The sequence below is a fragment of the Larimichthys crocea genome, chromosome VI, assembly GCF_000972845.2.
Source record: "Larimichthys crocea isolate SSNF chromosome VI, L_crocea_2.0, whole genome shotgun sequence".
Classification (NCBI taxonomy): Eukaryota; Metazoa; Chordata; class Actinopteri; family Sciaenidae; genus Larimichthys; species Larimichthys crocea.
Window position 1 is genome coordinate 24,112,304 of NC_040016.1, and position 17,270 is coordinate 24,129,573.

Here is a 17,270-nt window from a genome sequence, read left to right on the forward strand (position 1 = left end):
GTCAACTGAACAAATATTTTTGAGTAAAGTGTAACTCAAAAAATTTGTTAGCATAACTTAAAAGTTCTTATGCAATCAGTTACGACATTTTTTTTGAGTTTTCTGAACTTATTCGGGTTTACAGTGCAGGTGTCCATCTCTCAGTACCTGGAATCCGTGGGCTCCTGCTCCTGAACCTTTTAAAATAGTTTTATTTCAAGCAAACCGCTGGGAACTGTAGTTTTATAGGAAATGTTACTCAGGCAGGAGGGAATAGCACAGGACTGATTAATATGTGTTGGCTACACAGAATACTTCTTGCTGATTTTGATCTTTGGATGATTTATTGACAATGAGACATTGTCGGCCTTTCCCTGTGAATTCAAACTAAATGGTAGCTGTCACCACGTTGCACACTGCTCAGTGACCACGTGGCCTGATAATCTGCTGCTCTTCTCATCAAACACACAGAAACATAGACGCAGATGTTTGACCAGATCAGCACACTGACCTGGAGAGTATGTCCACTGTGTAGCATTAAAGTGACTGATTAGTAAAAGCTGCATTTGGACAACAGAACAGGTGGAGGCCTGTTTGAGATCCGTGCTCGTTGACAGAGGTGTGATCACTTTCTCCAACCTCCCAAGGCCTTGTGTATATAGTTTCTGTTCTCCGCTCCCTTTTCTCCACACATCTATTTTTTAGTGGTTTTGTGGCCTACAAGCAAAGAGCAGAGTCTGAGATGTTCCCTGCTTTTAGCTGCAGTAACCCCTCACACACACACACACACACACACACATTTCCACACTCACATTACGTGGGCATAAGGTTGTTCAGATTTAGCCACTGATTCTGATGATATTCTGTACCTCTGTGATCGATGAAATGAACACTTGTAGTTTTGCATTTTGAATGAAACTTTTTTTTTCCACGCAGCACAAAACAGATTGAGTGTCGAATGTGAGGGAGACAAATGTGTTTCTTTTCTTTTTTCAACACTTTAACCAAAGACTTCAATCCTTCCCGTGCAGAAAAAAGATGTTGGGTGAGCTGTTCTCTCCCTTTTCCAGATTCTCTCTCCTGACAGGATACCCCCCTCCCTCCCTCCCCCTTTGCTTCAAAGTCTCGCTTTAACACCGTCATCCTTACTTGCATCACTTTGGATCAAAAGATAAAGTGAGCAGACAGGAGAGCATTAAAGATTAGTTTCTGATTGAACTGACTCTGACACCGGAAAGTGGCATCCTTGATTGGTGAGCTCCTGTACTCAATTTTAACATGCTGGTTAGCCAGTAGTGTTCTTGTGCTACTAGTCGCTAAGTGGACACGTTAAAACTAGTTCATTCAAGGAAATATTATCTACATGTGTCTCATGACTGGCTGCAGATCATGCTGCATTTCTTTTGTGGAGCAGTTTATTCTCCACAGACCAGGGTGAGATCGTATTGGATGGTGTGTCACAGTGTGATAGCTGCTTCCAATCTGAATCTCCAATCCCTGTCAAGACAGAGTGCATTTACATGTTGAGTACTCATCCGGTGAAATGAACTGTTTCCTGAAGGTTTGCTGTGCCCAGGCTCTTTCGATTTTTCATTTTCAAGTGACTCTGATCATTGTGATCATTCAGAATGAAAGGTCTTTTGTGTTGCCTCTGAAGCGCACATGCAGCTGTACTGTCAATAACAAATGTACATATATTTGGTTGCCTCTGTAACTCAGCCCTTCTCTGGAAACTGTGTATGTATTGACTGTGTCAGGGGAAATATTTCATCAGATTTTTTTGAAATTCAAATTTTCAGTATCTCTCATTTAACCGTTTCTTGACTTTACACGTACCACACATCCCTCGCACTGTTTCCAGTTTGACACACGTGTCTGGTTTCTGATCACAAATATTTTCAGTCTGTCTCACTCATGACATTGCTATTTGTGGTGGATCACGTGGAAGCCAGGTGTCTGTGTGTCCAGCTTGTGCTCATCATCATATTCCAGTTTCCAGCTTCAAGCCGTCCATTAACATTCAGGCAGTGATTGTGATATTATAATGTTATCCCCTCTTCTTTTGGATTATTTGGCTTTTGGTATTCTCCTCTGGAGGCTATGATTCTGTTGTCAGACGTGAACAATAGAATAGCGCTCTTGTAATTTCCTCTCCATTGACCCGTTTTGGAAAGGTGGCTGTTGGTTCCTTTTTTGTAACAAAGCAGAAGATGGATTTCTTTTCTCTGTTTTTTTTTTGTTTGTTTTGTTGAAAGCTATATCAAAGCATTCTATTATAGTGTTATTTAATATGTAAATGGTATTGCTATACATAAAATAAAATATGGGTTTTGATGTAATTTTCTGAAATCATTTGTGTGATAATATTTGCTTTGCTTGTGTATCTCTTCTGCTTTTTCTGCAGGCTCTGTCGCTGTCCATTCAGTCCATTCAGTTGAGGCTTAGCTCTGTTTTAATCCAGAACAAACAAAAACAAGCAAGCAAAATGTTTCCATTTAGTTTGCAGCTACATGTTTGGAAGTGAAGTGAATGTGACATTACAGAATATATTTTTAATTAAACAAACATTTTCCTCTCCGGTATGATATGACCAGAGACAGAACAACACTAATGGGTCATACATGAATCTGCTTCTGTTCATCAAACCTTTAGAATCAAATGATACAGACAAAAATACATCTTCTTCTCATGTGAATGAATGCTCTGAAATTAGGAGAGCATCATTTAAAAAGACCCCAGAGGTAGATTTATTAAAGTACAGAGACAGGAAATCATGTTTTAGACTGTGCAGTAGTCTATATTAATGGTCATTATGAATCATTTGTTGATGTAGAAATGTGTGTAATTCAGAATAAGTACATGGAACTAGCACTGTTTGCTTTTCAGATCTTATTATTTACTATTTTTATAAAGCAGTAATCACATGTGAATTACTCTTAAAACTACATCTACACATCATCACTGTGCTGTAAGTATGAGTAATATATATAGAGCATTTTATATGTAATTCCTAAAAGTTAAATAAATAGGGGATTGAACTGGAACCTTTGAGGGACTCTTTTAGAAAAGTGCTTTTTCCTCAGTAAACTTATAATCTATTTCAGTATTATTTTTACACACTTGTCGGTTCACCTGTATAGTGTTAACAATCTGCCAAGCCAGAGGTGGTATATATAAAGCTGCTCAGAGCATCCTAATGTACACACTACACACACACAGCTACATCATGAGAGCGGTCGACCCCAGCATTCACTGGTTTAGAAAAATGAAAACAACTAAACCTGAACTTTATTTACAGTAAAGAGCCTGTACAGATCACAGAGAATCACTGTGTTCACCTCTAGCTTATTTAAGAATAATATCCCAAATAGTATACATTGATATTGTCAACATCACTGCAGAAAAAATATGTTTAACTCTTGCAAGCTTCAATATACTGAAGTCTGTAGAATGTTCAACACAGTGTAGGTAATGGTAAAGCACAGATGTACATAATAAATCCATCCAGCTGCTTCAGTGTTCAACTCATTGCTATGACTTACTGTGATACTTGATTCAAACTGAGTCATTATAGGGGTGTCATTTAGCTCAGTGTACATGTACAAAGGCTCAGTCCTTGCTTCGCCGGCCCAGGGTTTGAATCCGACCTGCAGCCCCTCGCTGCATGTTATTCCCCATCTCTCTCCCCACATTCCTGTCACTCTTCAGCTGTTTCTGTCAAAATAAAGTTTGAAGAGGCCAAAAAAAACTGATTCATTATAAATATCATTAATAAGACGTGTGCACAAAAACCAGAAGGTTTCAGATATCAGAGTAAGATCCCAGATTCCTCCCTATGGAGGCATGTCAAGAGGACAGATGGACAGATCTGGATGACACATTACCACCTCAGGATGTCTCACCTCAGCCAGAGGAATCTGGATAATATGGCTGCAAAATCATTACAAAGGAAACTGTAGTTAGGGGGGAGGGGGATTGTACATGTATATTCCACACGAATATCAAACATACCTGGGATACCTTGCTTAGGCCACTGCCACCACAACCCACACGAGACATGTGGCAACAAAATCTCACTTTACCAATTCTGGTCTGCTCAGACCATGGGCGGACTGGGACCAAAAATCGGCCCAGGCATTTTGGACCAGAGCAGCCCACAACAACACGTGTGACTCGACAGGCTCCTCAATCATCAGCTGCGCTCTAAACCCGGACCAGCAGGGGGCAGCAGGTCGTTTCTATCATAGACATATATACATGTATATATGTCTATGGTTTCTATGGTGACTGAACGCGAGAGACGCTGTCAAGTTTTCCGAGATAAGCAGCTTCCGGACAGAGGTTTAAAAATATCAGCACATTATTTGTTCAGATAAGGAGATCACTGTAATACAGAATGATACAGGTTGAGTCATATACTAATCGGTCAGTGAAAACAAAAGATGACGCTGCCACACAAACAGTGCTTTTAATTTGTAGTAACGATCGCTCCGGTTCCGGTCGTGTTGACTTGAGGTTAGCTTGACGCGACACACGGAGGGTGAGGGATGTCCGCGTTCGTCCCCGGGCAGCAGGAGCTGCTGGACAGACACGAAGACATGTGAGTGTGTGGTTGGTCAGTGTGTCCGTCAGCAGTGTCTGTGGCGTCTGTGCTTCCTCCACGGACACACAGCACGACTCTGCTCCACGCAGTTAGCGAGCTGAGCTGACGGACGTCACGGACTTCAGTTCCCGTGAGTCTGCGCGAACATGATGCGTCACTTGTTATGTGACTCAGTGACGTCAGCACGTCAGCATGAGTTTTTTATACAACTACACTTCGCCTCTTTGTCCAGAGAGTTATGATTCAGGCTGCAGCATGTCCATCACATATTTATCTGAAAGTTAGTGTCATGTTACCAATAGTCTGAACTCCCAATATATATATATATATATATCTATATATACTATATATATATATAATATATATATATGTATAAACAAATGAATTTTCTGTTGATTGACAAATTAATGAAAGTTATTTATTTAATTTGGATGGTGGGTCTCCTGCATTTTTATTTTAATTTGATTTGACAAACTTATTTAAATGTTGATCATGTCATTATTAATGTATACATGCAAATGTTATTAGTTCATCTAAACAATGAATGAAGCACAGTGAAGGGCACTGCTGTTCTTGTTGGTGGAGTATGAAAGCTAGCACTGACCTTTTGACCTTTTTCTCCACTGTGTGTGTGTGTGTGTGTGTGTGTGTGTGTGTGTGTGTGTGAGGTCAGTTTAGGGAGGCGAGCAGAGTTGCTGGAGCAGATGAAGATCCAGAGGAAGCAGCAGGTGGAGGAATCTGAGGCCGCTCACCACAGGAACAGCACACTGCTGCAGGTAAGGAGACACGCTCACACTACATCCACCGACAGAACCAGACAGAACCAGCATGCCTGTCTGTACTCTCCCCAGGAAAACAGCTTCACCCTTCTTACCCTTTCAGAAACTAGTGCTGATGTGATTTGTTGGATGAAAATCAGGATGAAATCTACTTTTCCTGTCTGACATGATTTACACACAGTGTGGTGACATTTTAAACATTTAGAGAAATATCGAGATTAACTGACTAAACTTATTTCAGGATTTACAGACGGTAGAAGATGGTCTCAGGGGGAAACAGCTGCCACGCCCGGATCTCCTGGCTCTGGAGGTAACAAGGTGTTGATAGTGGAACTAGGCAAGGGTCCTAAATGTAGCAAAACGTCTCTGACAGATAGCATTATCTGTACTTATCTGCAGGGGTGTGCCATATAGACAAAAAACTAATATCGATATTTTGGTGGATTTTGAGATGATATTCTTTTAAATGTGTGTTTTTATAGCTCATTAATTGTTTCTCGAGTATGATGATATTAATGGACATAACGTTTAAGTAAAGGAAAAATGCTCCTTTTTATTTGTATTTGTCTGCAAAAGCAAATAAAAGTAATAAACACCATTGGTATACATTGGTATATACCAAAATATTGCACAAACGAAGTTAACTTACAGACATATAGAACAATGACTAACTTCAAGTTCTGTCCAGTACTGCACAAAAATCAAACAAAAATGTTCATTTCAGATCAGATTCTTAAAAACTGTTCAAAAACCAGAGGGAGATTTGTAAACAGATCAAAAAAGAGTCTGTAATTATTATTACAGGAAACACTTGCATGAACCGATGCTGGAACTTTACAGGGAATATTGTAGACCAAATGTTGACTCTTCTTTACATGTACAGGTCATTGACTTCACATTATGAGCCAAAAACAGCCACCTGTCCACAGCGTCAGGCTTAAGTGCAGCCCGGTGACATGTAACAACATTCCCTCCAGTGCTGAATGTCCTTTCTGTCTTTCTGAAGGGCTGCTTTAGGCAGGGATGCATAGATATCTTTTAGCAAGTTTCCCCAGTCTGGGGTAATTTACCTCGTGTGATTTCCACCACTCAAGTGGACTGATATCACTGTCCACCTCAGGTATCATCAGGTAGCTCTTCAGCTCCGTTTCAATGGCAGTCTCTGACTTTTTGTTTTTTGAAGTAACTCCCAAAAGACTTTTTTTCTTTTTGGCTGTCATCATCGCCACTCGCACCACCTTCTGCAGCTGTACCGAGCTCCAGCTGTTGAGGGGCCTGGGGTAGGACGGTCTTCCTCTGTTGTCATAGTCATTAGTTCAGTGGTAATTTTTGACATTATGGCTGTAATCTGGTTATCGTCATTGTAGCGGTTTTTGAAGTGGGGGTCAAGGGTTGATGTCAAACTTAACAGGTGGCCCACATTGTCTTCTTTGTACTCGGTGTTCAGGTCCTGCAGAATGGCTTCTTTGATTTTTTTTTGGTTAGGTCTGTGTCATCAGGTTTCACTGCCAGGACTTCCGAGTTGAACAATGTCAGGACAGGTTTTAGGTAGGAGACTGTTACAAGTTGCTCACCTGAAAGAGCATCTGTGAACTCTAACAGAAGACCAAGCGCTTTGCTCACTGATTCCAACATCGTGCCATGTTGGGATAACATACCTGTGTTTTTTGTCTTCACCCAGCACATGACAAATTGCCTTTTCTTGCTCAACAAATCACTCTCTGTCTTGAGCCCCATCTAGTTGGTGATTCTGTGATCAGTTTATGCTGTGGAAGCTTGAACTGATCTTGAGCCTCACAAAGTGGAAAAAGCTCCAACAACCTTCTTGCAAACTCCAACGGCTCTGTGTACTGTATAGTTTTTCGTTTAATTTCAGTTAGCTGAAATATCTTTTCACACCTAGTTTTAGTTTTTAGTTCAGTTAACTATAATAACCTTGGTATGTACATCACACTGTTAATGTATTCATTAGTTTATTGCAGTTCAGCATTACTTCATTTGTTGTCGTATTTGTTAAATTGTCAATTTAATATGCCTAGTGCAAAAGTTTTGCTTATTCTCATGGTTTCTCTTTATATTTTTGTTGTTCCAATAAACAATATAACTATTTAACATCAACTGCATTTTATACTCAGATTAGGCTGCTCATCAATAGCAATATGCAGCCTGTGAAAACACAGCAGCTTCATCCAGGTGTTGATTCGGACTGCACTGACAACGTTTGCTCCGCTGTCTGTCGTCATGCAAACCGCACGTTGTTCACTCAGCGACTATGACGCGAGCGCTTCCTTCAGACCTTGGGCAATAATGTTGCCTGTATGGTCATCTGGGAAGTACGACGTTTGCAAAGCGTTGCTCTTAAGTTGCCAGGATTGGTCGATGAAATGCACCGTCAAGGAGAGGTGTGGCTCGGATGTCCTGCTGGACCATGAGTCACCTTCTGCAGTTCATTCATCAGTCTGTCGACAGATAATTCAGCTTCACTGAAACATTTCTGACCAGGCACGGTATATTTCAGTGTGTTCACAGTGTGTTGTTTCAAGCCTTCTCCCTCCACCACCTGAATCGGCCCCATTTCTTTTGCTATATAATTGGTGATAGCATTTGTTATGTCTCGCCATCGGTTGCTTTTTTGTCATAAGGCAGTTTTCTGTTGAAGGAGTCCGCTAACGTTTGTTGGCCATGTTGTGCAGCAGGTAACGTTACCTTCACAGAGTTAGATTTCTCTTTGGCAGCTAGCTTTTCACACTCTTCGTATTCCTTTATGTGGTTAGTCAAACAGGTTTGTCGAGCTGCTTTTAACGGCAACGGGTTTTCGACAAACTTTGCAGATTACTGTCTTTTAGGTAACATCACTCTTTTCAAAGCTAAAGTACTTCCATGCAACTGAAGTCGATCCACGTCTTGGAATTAAATCTTCTGAAGCTGGAGCATCCGCGGGCGGTGTGTCCATGTTGTCTTCATGTTTAGAGGCACGCTAACCTGCAGGGAACGCGCCAGTGAGAGATCACGTGACCACCCAGGCCTGCTGCCGTGTGCTGCTGCACGCGAGTTATGTAACTCTTGATCAGTCATTTGCATACTTAAATGACAACATACGTAAATGTGCACATCGTTAAAACAACAATGACGATATTATCATAAACGATATATATTGCCCACCCCTGCTTATCTGTACTGTAGCGTGAATGTAACTGATGATGGATCACCAGCGGATCCAAACATTACATGTGAGAATATCACCTCAGGAGCATACCAATATCATGTTTTTAAATAAATCAACATTATATTTCTTGTGACTGTTTTCTAGAAGAAATTCATCCAGACCTGACTGAATAACCTTCCCCATGGAGTTTTTAACATTGTTCCTCTGCTGCAGACAAGATACTGGGCGTCTGTGGAAGAGTCGATCCCAGCCTGGGAGCACTTCCTCCTGGGTAAAGGCCCACATCCTGCTGATGGTCCAGGACAGCCACCCAGAAGAGCCAAACAGAAACCCAGCACAGCTAAAAACCAAGGTCTGCCTCCTCGGCCAAAACCCAAGACTGCTCGATAGGTGAGCGCTGACGCTGATGGTGGAGCCTGAAAGATATGTTTGATGTTCCATGATGCAGATGATCACCTGCTGACTCAATACCCGGTGGACTGTCCTCCAGACTAGGGCTGGATACTGGAGGTTACAGACTGACTGACTGACTGACTGACTTGAAAAACTACATAATGCTATGAGCCAAATTCATCTTTAACTTTTATTCTGCTTTCTTTCATTTTCGCTTGATAAATGACATTCAGCATCTGTGTGCGGGAGGTAGAAAGACTCTGTAACCACAAAGGAAGAAGTGGAAGAAATGGAAATGATTATTCACATGGTGTTATACACACTACTCACAAAAAGTGTGCACCTAAAAAGCACCATAACCTTTCCAGGTGAACTTTATTTGACCTTCTCCAAACTTTTGAATGCACATGTCCAACTGTTCAGTATTTCAGTACTTATTGCATAACATGCTGTTCTCTAACAAGGTGATTAAAAATCATAACAAGTGTGTGATCCATGAATGGACCACCAAATGTTCTGCTTCAGTGACAGTTTGTATTGAAACAGTCCTCTTCATCATGCTGTTCACATTTTGACATCATGACACCAAGACGACCCAACAATCCATCAAGAGTACCTGGTCAGTGTGAGGCTTCACACGGGAAGTACTCAGAGGGAAGTTACCACTGAGCGCTGAGTGTCACGAGTGTCATCAGCAGGTTGGAATAAGTCCACTTGTGAACAGCATGAGACTTCTAGTTGAGCTGTGATCGATGCTCAAGGTCACATGACAAGTTACTGAGACATTCAAATTTGTTGCTGTTGTGGTATACACACCACTGTTGTCATTTTTTATTTCAATAAATTGTTTGAGATGAAGAAATTATGACTGCATGCTTCTAATGTAAATAAATGCTCTACTTTCATGATATGATATCACTATAACATTTTACATAAATGAAATAAGTTGAATATCCCTATAGCTTTTTGTGAGTAGTGTATATCATATTTCATGTTGTTGTACACAGTTCATACACAGTTAATCCCGGTATATCACGACGCCCCTACCAATCCAATCCAATGTGTCTCCTCTGAGAACGGGGATCCACCTTCAATGCACAGACATCAGTCCACCAAATCCAGTCAGCAAATCTTTTTTACAGTACCTGGAGTTGGACTGTAAAAAATAAGATTGATTATATGAATAGAGTGATGACTCAACATTTTGTTATTGTTAGTTATTCACATTTGTGTACAAAGCAGAAAGTCTCTTCTGACAGGAGCATGAGCCTGGTGTGTTGCTGTGCTTGCCTGTGCTGCTGAGAGCTCTGCAGTGTTGTGTCAAAGCCACTAGAGGGAGCCAGTGTCAGATAAATGTGGACTGTGTGTGTGTGTGTGAGGACTGTCTATCTGTACTTCTACAACCAAACTGCTCAAACTCTGTCCATCTGGTGGGACAGTCAGTGCTCAGCTGATGATCACACTGAATTCAGGTTTTGTTTTCACTGGATTATTGAGCAGAGATTCACAGGTCTGCAACCAGGCCACTCAAACAGGACTTTTAATTCTGCACTTGTGTCTATAACAGATCCCAAAACTGAAGTGGAAGAATAAATCATCTGTTGTTGATATATATCGCTATATGACCAAATCTCCAAAATGACCGGCTGAATAATCAAACTGAAATCTGAGTTGTGAATTTGGACAATATGATCACAATATGAATCCACCAAAAGAATCTTTGTTGTACATTTGTTACAGTTCATTGTTTGTGAGGAGATGAGCATCATACATACTGAAAGAAAAAAAAGTCTTGAACTAAATGTTCCTCTGGTGCAGCAGTGTCCCTCCAGCTGTATGAGCTACATTCTGATTTGTCTTTGCTTTTGTCAGCTTCTATTTGCAAGACGAGCCTATGCAGTCTGACTGCTTCATTCACAGGGTTACTGGGGGTCACGACAGCAGCACATTTTATCTGGCTCAAACAGTCACAGTTGTGTGTGGACATACAGAACGGAGACTTGGCCACAGCGACAGATGAGTAATGAGTAACGTCCCTACGATGTGTCACCAAATGCAAAAAAACAGCACCTGCTTCTTCACTGCCAGGGTGGATTGACCCCCCCCCCACCACCACTTACCTCCTGTTTCTACATCACCAGAGATGGCACCTCCTCCCTCTCTTTAACCTCTAATTTTGGGTGATCAGACCAGCGCCCGGCTGACGCGGAGTGGCGGCTTGACAGACGCAATCATCCGGACAGCCGGGGTTGAAGTGGCCAGTGGTTGGCAGCTGCCCCGGCTCCTCAGCTGGGGCCCCAGCACCACAAGCCCTCGGGGGACTGATCTAGCCACCGGCCACCACTGACTGGACCAGTCTGGACTGTAGGGGCTGGGCAGTGGGGTGCTGGTTTAGTAAGGGAGGATTCAAGGAAGGTAGGGGTTGGGGGAGAGGTGTTAGGGCTGTGTGTCCAATCATGGGTGACAGGGTCAGTTGGTCGGGTGGGTGAAGGGGGGGATGGTGAAGATGTGATGTAGCAAATTATCTAAGGGGTTTTGAAGAGCACGATCTGGAGCCCTTCCAAATGACTAGCCCTGCATTATGTATTGTAATGGCCGAGGCCCCGGGGGTGCTGAGGGCGAGCCGCCGCTGTTGTCAGTGACCAGAACTCATGCACCACCAACAACAATGACCCCTCAGCCAGCAGGCCGGCTCTCCTCCAGCCTTGCTCAGTCTCTGGTGGCATGGCATGAATCCGGAGCCATATGATTATGCAATGCAGTTCGGCTATTGAGAGCCCACTGAAAGCCCTGACAGATAATTGGCTGAGCCCAGAGCCGCGCAAATGGTTAAGTGTCGACTCCAGTTGATTGGATAATGGGCAATTGCACGCTGCATTTCATTCAGTGATATGCTGCGGGTGTAGCAGGGGCAAGTGAAGGGGAGGGAAAGAATGAAGGAGGGAAAATATTTTGGCGTGCTGCGTTTCTGCAGCCTGTTATCTCACACACTGAGTCTGTTGCATTTGTTTGAATCTGGAGCCCGGAGAGATCACAGATTTGTATCAACTGCTGATTCCATTTAAATTGCAAATGACATCATTTCATTGTTGAGGAGTTACATTCTTTCATTTTCTCTCTCAGTTTTCATATTTCACAGATGAGGGCGTCATGCCTGGTGGCGCTGTTTTGAGGCTTCCCTCTGACCCAGTATGAGCTTGCAAGTCTCTCCTTTTGATCATGGCATGTCAGCTCGACTTAAGAGCCCAGGCTGCCAGCTCTTTGTCTATTCCTTCACAGAGGCCTTGGCTGTTGACATGTTGTCTCACATCAAATAGAAGGCTTTATGTTGTACACTAAGAGGAAGCAACACTGGCCTTAAGGTAGCCCGGCCCAGCTCCCCGGTGACTCTAACATTTCCTCTTTAACAGCCCCTCACTTCACTCGTGTCAGTGTAATCACACACCTCTCAGCTCTCAGATCCTCACAGCAGATTTTTCTTCACATTTTGTGCACTTAAACAGAACACGCTCTCTCAAGCTAATGTGAAAATTCTTCCTTGGCTGGACTCGAATATACTTGAGCTGCATTATTGCTCTTCTAGAGAAGCCCAGCGGGGGGGGGTTGTGCTTGCTGAATTCCACTTATCGATTGGGCTTTCACAGACGTCGCCTGGTAAAGTCAGAATGTGCGGTGCTATTCATATCGACTGATGGATTAAGTGGGCAGCTGAAAGGACACGTATGAATTTTGTGTTTGTGTACCTGTGCCTTTTGTTGATATTGATTCTGCCCGGGCATGGATCCACACATGGCACCAGCATGTTGTGTTTGATTTTTAATGAAGTCCTTTATCACGCTCTAATCAGTTTGCTATCACATACACCAGTCTGACCAAACACTTCAATTAGTTTCTTACTCTGGAAAAAGCACATAGATAATCACTGTGCTACCTCTTTTGGCCACTCTCACTTCTTCCCTGTGTTAAACGAGGAGGACCCAGCAAACATTCAAGTGCATCTTCTGAGGTTAGAGTTAAATGGTTAAGTGGGGAACACCTGCTGCCCCATCAGTACATGAATATGTAGAGGCAGTCCACACTCTGAGTAGTGTCTGTGTATAGAAACTATGCACAGTGTGTGCATTCTAATTGATATTGATGTTCTCATCGATCTAAATGTGTTAACTTGTTGTTATGTTTGACTCGTAACAGTCAGAATGTAATGCAGAGTGAGGTGGTCAGTGGTTGAATATTAATTGCCCTTTTTGCATCCAATTCTTTTTCCTCAGTCTCAAATCATTCCTCCAGTTTCCTGCACAGATGTAGAAAAGACTTTTTCAAATCTCAGCACTGAACATAACATAACATAAAGTGTGACGGAATGTTAATCAGTTTGCAGAATATCATCCAGTATCAACAATTCTGTCTGTCCATCAGGTTGATCAACACACGTGGACTCACTGTAGGACTGTGGGACTCTTGTTAGACTGTCATATGGAAATGATTTGTCAATGACTTAATTAGTTGATTAACAAACAATTTGCATACAAATTCTGTTGTGTTGTTGTTTTTTTTAAGCAATGGATGAAGTGACTGAGAAGAGCAGTGCTAATGCATGTTGCACTGGCATGATTTATGTGATATTGATAGCTATTATTTATGCTATGTATATGAAGACAGCTGTCCTCGTGTCTTGTTTTTGTCAGACACTGACTAGAATGAAACATACTTGTTGTGTTTGGAGACATTTCTTTGTTATATTCACGGTTGAGGATATTGAATCCAGCCGATCTTGGTGTGATTCTGTTTACTGTGGGCCGTCCCACTAAGTGAGTTCTTCTTAGTCACACTCTCGTCTCACAAAGGTTTTTCTAGTGAATCCTCATCCTATAGTGATCTCAGCTTGTTGCACTGCATCACTATGTAGAGTTCCATTAAATCTGAGGGGGGTCTTTTAATTGTGTGAGCTAGCAGTGTGGTACATCATTAACACGGTGGTCTTAAGTAAAGGAGGAGGAGAGGACGTTTCCCAGCAGGGCCAGGTCAGGTCAAAGAGATTAGCCATGGCACCGGACATCCCCAAATCAACTGATCCTCCCTAACAATGACGCACTGCTTTAATGCCACAAGAAAAGAGCTGAGTGCAGCCGGAGTGTGATGGGGAACATGGCTGGTTGGTTTGCAGCAGCAAAGGATCAAATTAATTTGCTTCTAATTAACTGGACAAAGAGATACATATTTGAATAGATTGTGGTGTTTGTGTGTGTGTGTGTGTGTGTTTTTGTTCAGCACACATACAGTTGTCTCTAAAATGGCCGCCGTCTGTCATTATGCAAATATAGTCCAAAATGCTACATTTCTGTGGCTCCTGTATTCAGGTTTTTTTTTTTTGTTGTTTTTGTTTTTGAAAACTCTACATGAATTATTTATTCTTGTTTCTATATTTATTTCAACTCTAAATTGCTTGTCATAAGACATTTTGTTAATGAATTTGATGATAAATGTGCAAACAAAAAGGCCAAATTTCAGACTAGAATCATTTGCTGTGTTCTCACGTGGACCTGTCACAGGCTTCATTTATTTACAATGTGTACAAGTGTGAATGACGTATATGAAATATGTAACAGTGAATCTAATGACTGTTTTCATCCAGTTCATTCACTGAGTGTTCGATCCGTCGGTTATTTTGATTACTTGATCATTGTTCCCAGTTATCTTGTAGACATTCACGTTGAGAAAAATGTTTTGTGATAAATCGATGACAGAAAATCAATTATCCAAATTGCTAGCAAACAACTTCATTTCAGTTTATGTCACTTTTAGTTTGTTTCACACCACAACAGACATGACTGTGGCAGTAAATCAGTGAATATTTGCAGTGTTGAGACATTTTTGGTCATGAAATGGTTAAACAATTAAAAAGAATGGTATGAGCCTTTATTTTGTTATTTTGTGTCTGTTTAGTAACAAAACCTGGTGTTCAGACCTCAATCACCCTTCTTCTCCACCATCTAAGGTTCCTGCTCCATACCTCACCCAGGAGCTACCGACCGGATAGACGGACGTAAGGATGGAGGTCAGAAAGTGGAGTCTGACAACAAATCAGCGATGAGAGCTCCCCGCCTGCTCAGTTCCCAGCAGCCCACCACTTCCCCTCCCAGCCACAAAGCACCTTCGCCCGGCCCGCCATGCCCTTGACATGCCAAGGCAGGCGGGCACATCCCAGGGACAAGCTGCTCTCCACTGTCTTTAAGACATTCTGATTAGGTTTGGTGGAGAAAGGCTCAGGGTTGACTTTGTAAAAGAATCTAAATGAGGTGTGAGTGAATGCTGCGGCTGTTCCATTTTAATCTGTGTGTTCGGCTGCTTCTTGAGTGGCTCATTTCCATGCATCACACCCTGGATCCCCCCCGACACTTTTGGCTTAAAAAATAGAACCAGAAAGGCCCAAATTAGGTCAATGGCTGCATTTTCTTAAACATTATGCCAAACTTGCTCTTTGCAAGAAATGTAGCATACGTGTGTTTTTAAACATACAATCTCAACATTTCAAAATTCAACTGTGGCTCATTCCGTCCCCCTTCCTTTCAGCAGCTTCTCATTTAAAGCAGGAATGGAGCCAAAGAGTGACGAGAAGCCACTGCTCATTAACCCCTCAGTACTTTACAATGAATCCTGGAGGCTCATTGTGCCAAAGGACCAGTGCTTCCCTAACGAGGGCCGTTTGTGTGTGTGTGTGTGTGTGTGTGTGTGTGTGTGTGTGTGTTTGAGGGCCGGTCCAAGCCTTTTAGGTTCCTAAGCAGAAACTGCACTGCCCTTCTTACAAAGAGCAAAAATGGATGCAGAGTTTTTCCTTACCACCGTCGCCAAGTGCCCAACGAGACCTGCGCTGTATGTCATCTGTTAGGATTGGGTGCTATATCAATAAAACTGAACTGAACTGAAATCATGTATGAACATTAACATGAACATTGATATTTAAACTTACTGGGTTCTCTGTACACATCCAGAATGTTCAGCACAAACATCGAACTTCAGAGATGTTCTGCTCAGTGTTCATTCACAGGTTATTTATGTGACAATGTAAGATTTCATAGAAAGTTAAAGGCAGACCATTACAGTAAACGCAGTTTGTTGTTGTCATAAACATCCACCTGGAACCTCTTACAAATATTATTGAGAAAAAACAGAGAGGTTAACAAACCCATAATTATTCAAGGATAACACTGTTCATATTTATCTTATATCAACAAACAAATACACTGAGTCTAGTCATAAAACACAATTCTTTCCTGTTTGGGTAACGTTTGTCATAAAGACTGAGCCTCTTTTTAAAATGATAGTATTTTAGTATTTGTGAACATTTTTGCGGATTTCCTATTAGGTGATTCTTTCCAGCCTGTCAAAATTCACAAAGAAAATGTTTAATGTTTGCAGGCATGCGCAGTTCTATGACTGACCTACATGACACTACTCAGACACACACACACACAACATGTGAGTGTGCTTCTGATAAGTTGTGGTTGCTGTTGTTTGTTGGCTCCCTTCATCACATCCTCACTCTGTCATCATCTCCACAGGCTCTTACTTTAAATGCAGATACATCAGATGCTTATCCAAGTGGCCCGTCGCAGAGCGTGTAGGTAATGTTATCAGATGTTGTGGGAACGTTGTCTGCGTGGCTGCAGTGGCACAAACTGCCCCCCCTCCACCCTCTTGTGAAGGAGAGAAAAGCTGGTGGCGGGGACGCTTTAATTGGAATTTCATGTGGGCTAAACTGAGGGGAAACTGATGTAAGTTAACATTTGGTAGACTTAATTGGTCCCTTTCTCTCCCTCCTCCTCATCAGGCACTTAACGGGCCGCTCCTGAAGCTTCCCGCTAATCTCCCATTTACAATCAATTCAAGCGTCCAGACAAAAAGTCCGCCTCTCTCTTTTCTTCTCTTCCTGTCTCAGACCAGCTCCTTTGTGGCCCGTAAATTGCCTGAATCCCCGGTGATCCCTCCGGTGGCGGAGGGAGAGGGAGAGAAAAAAAAAGAGAAAAGAAAGAAAGAAAAAAAGAAAGAAAGAAAGAAAGATGTCCTCATGTTGTTGACAGCCGATTAGCGCGCGCTCCCGCGTTCTTGCGCTCTCTAATCTCGTGCGTGGGCGCGCTTTAATTAAAGCTCCCGTTCGTCAATTAACGTGTTTGTGGATGTTGAGCCGGTTGCTCAGATGTTGGAGAGGTGCAGAAAACAACAACAACAACACACACACACACACACACACACACAAGTGCAGAGAAAAGGGCAACCTGTTTGTCTTCAGGTTGTTTACTGCTCCGTCTGTTCATGCGCGCACACACACACTTTGTATGAAAGTGAAACCTGC

At 42.3% G+C, this 17,270-nt stretch overlaps 1 non-coding gene across 3 annotated transcripts; it reads left to right on the forward strand.

The window, feature by feature from the left end:
• Window positions 1-4,284: 4,284 nt before the first annotated feature.
• On the forward strand, window positions 4,285-16,922 carry LOC104933229 (uncharacterized). Of its 3 annotated transcripts, XR_003462509.1 has the most exons (5): window positions 4,288-4,579; window positions 5,256-5,358; window positions 5,603-5,671; window positions 8,741-8,917; window positions 14,916-16,922. It is a non-coding gene; the product is annotated as an uncharacterized LOC104933229 (transcript). The 3 variants fall into 3 exon arrangements; XR_003462508.1 differs by lacking the exon at window positions 14,916-16,922 and having other exon boundaries at window positions 4,285-4,712; window positions 8,741-14,838; XR_003462507.1 differs by lacking the exon at window positions 14,916-16,922 and having other exon boundaries at window positions 4,286-4,579; window positions 8,741-14,838.
• Window positions 16,923-17,270: the final 348 nt, after the last annotated feature.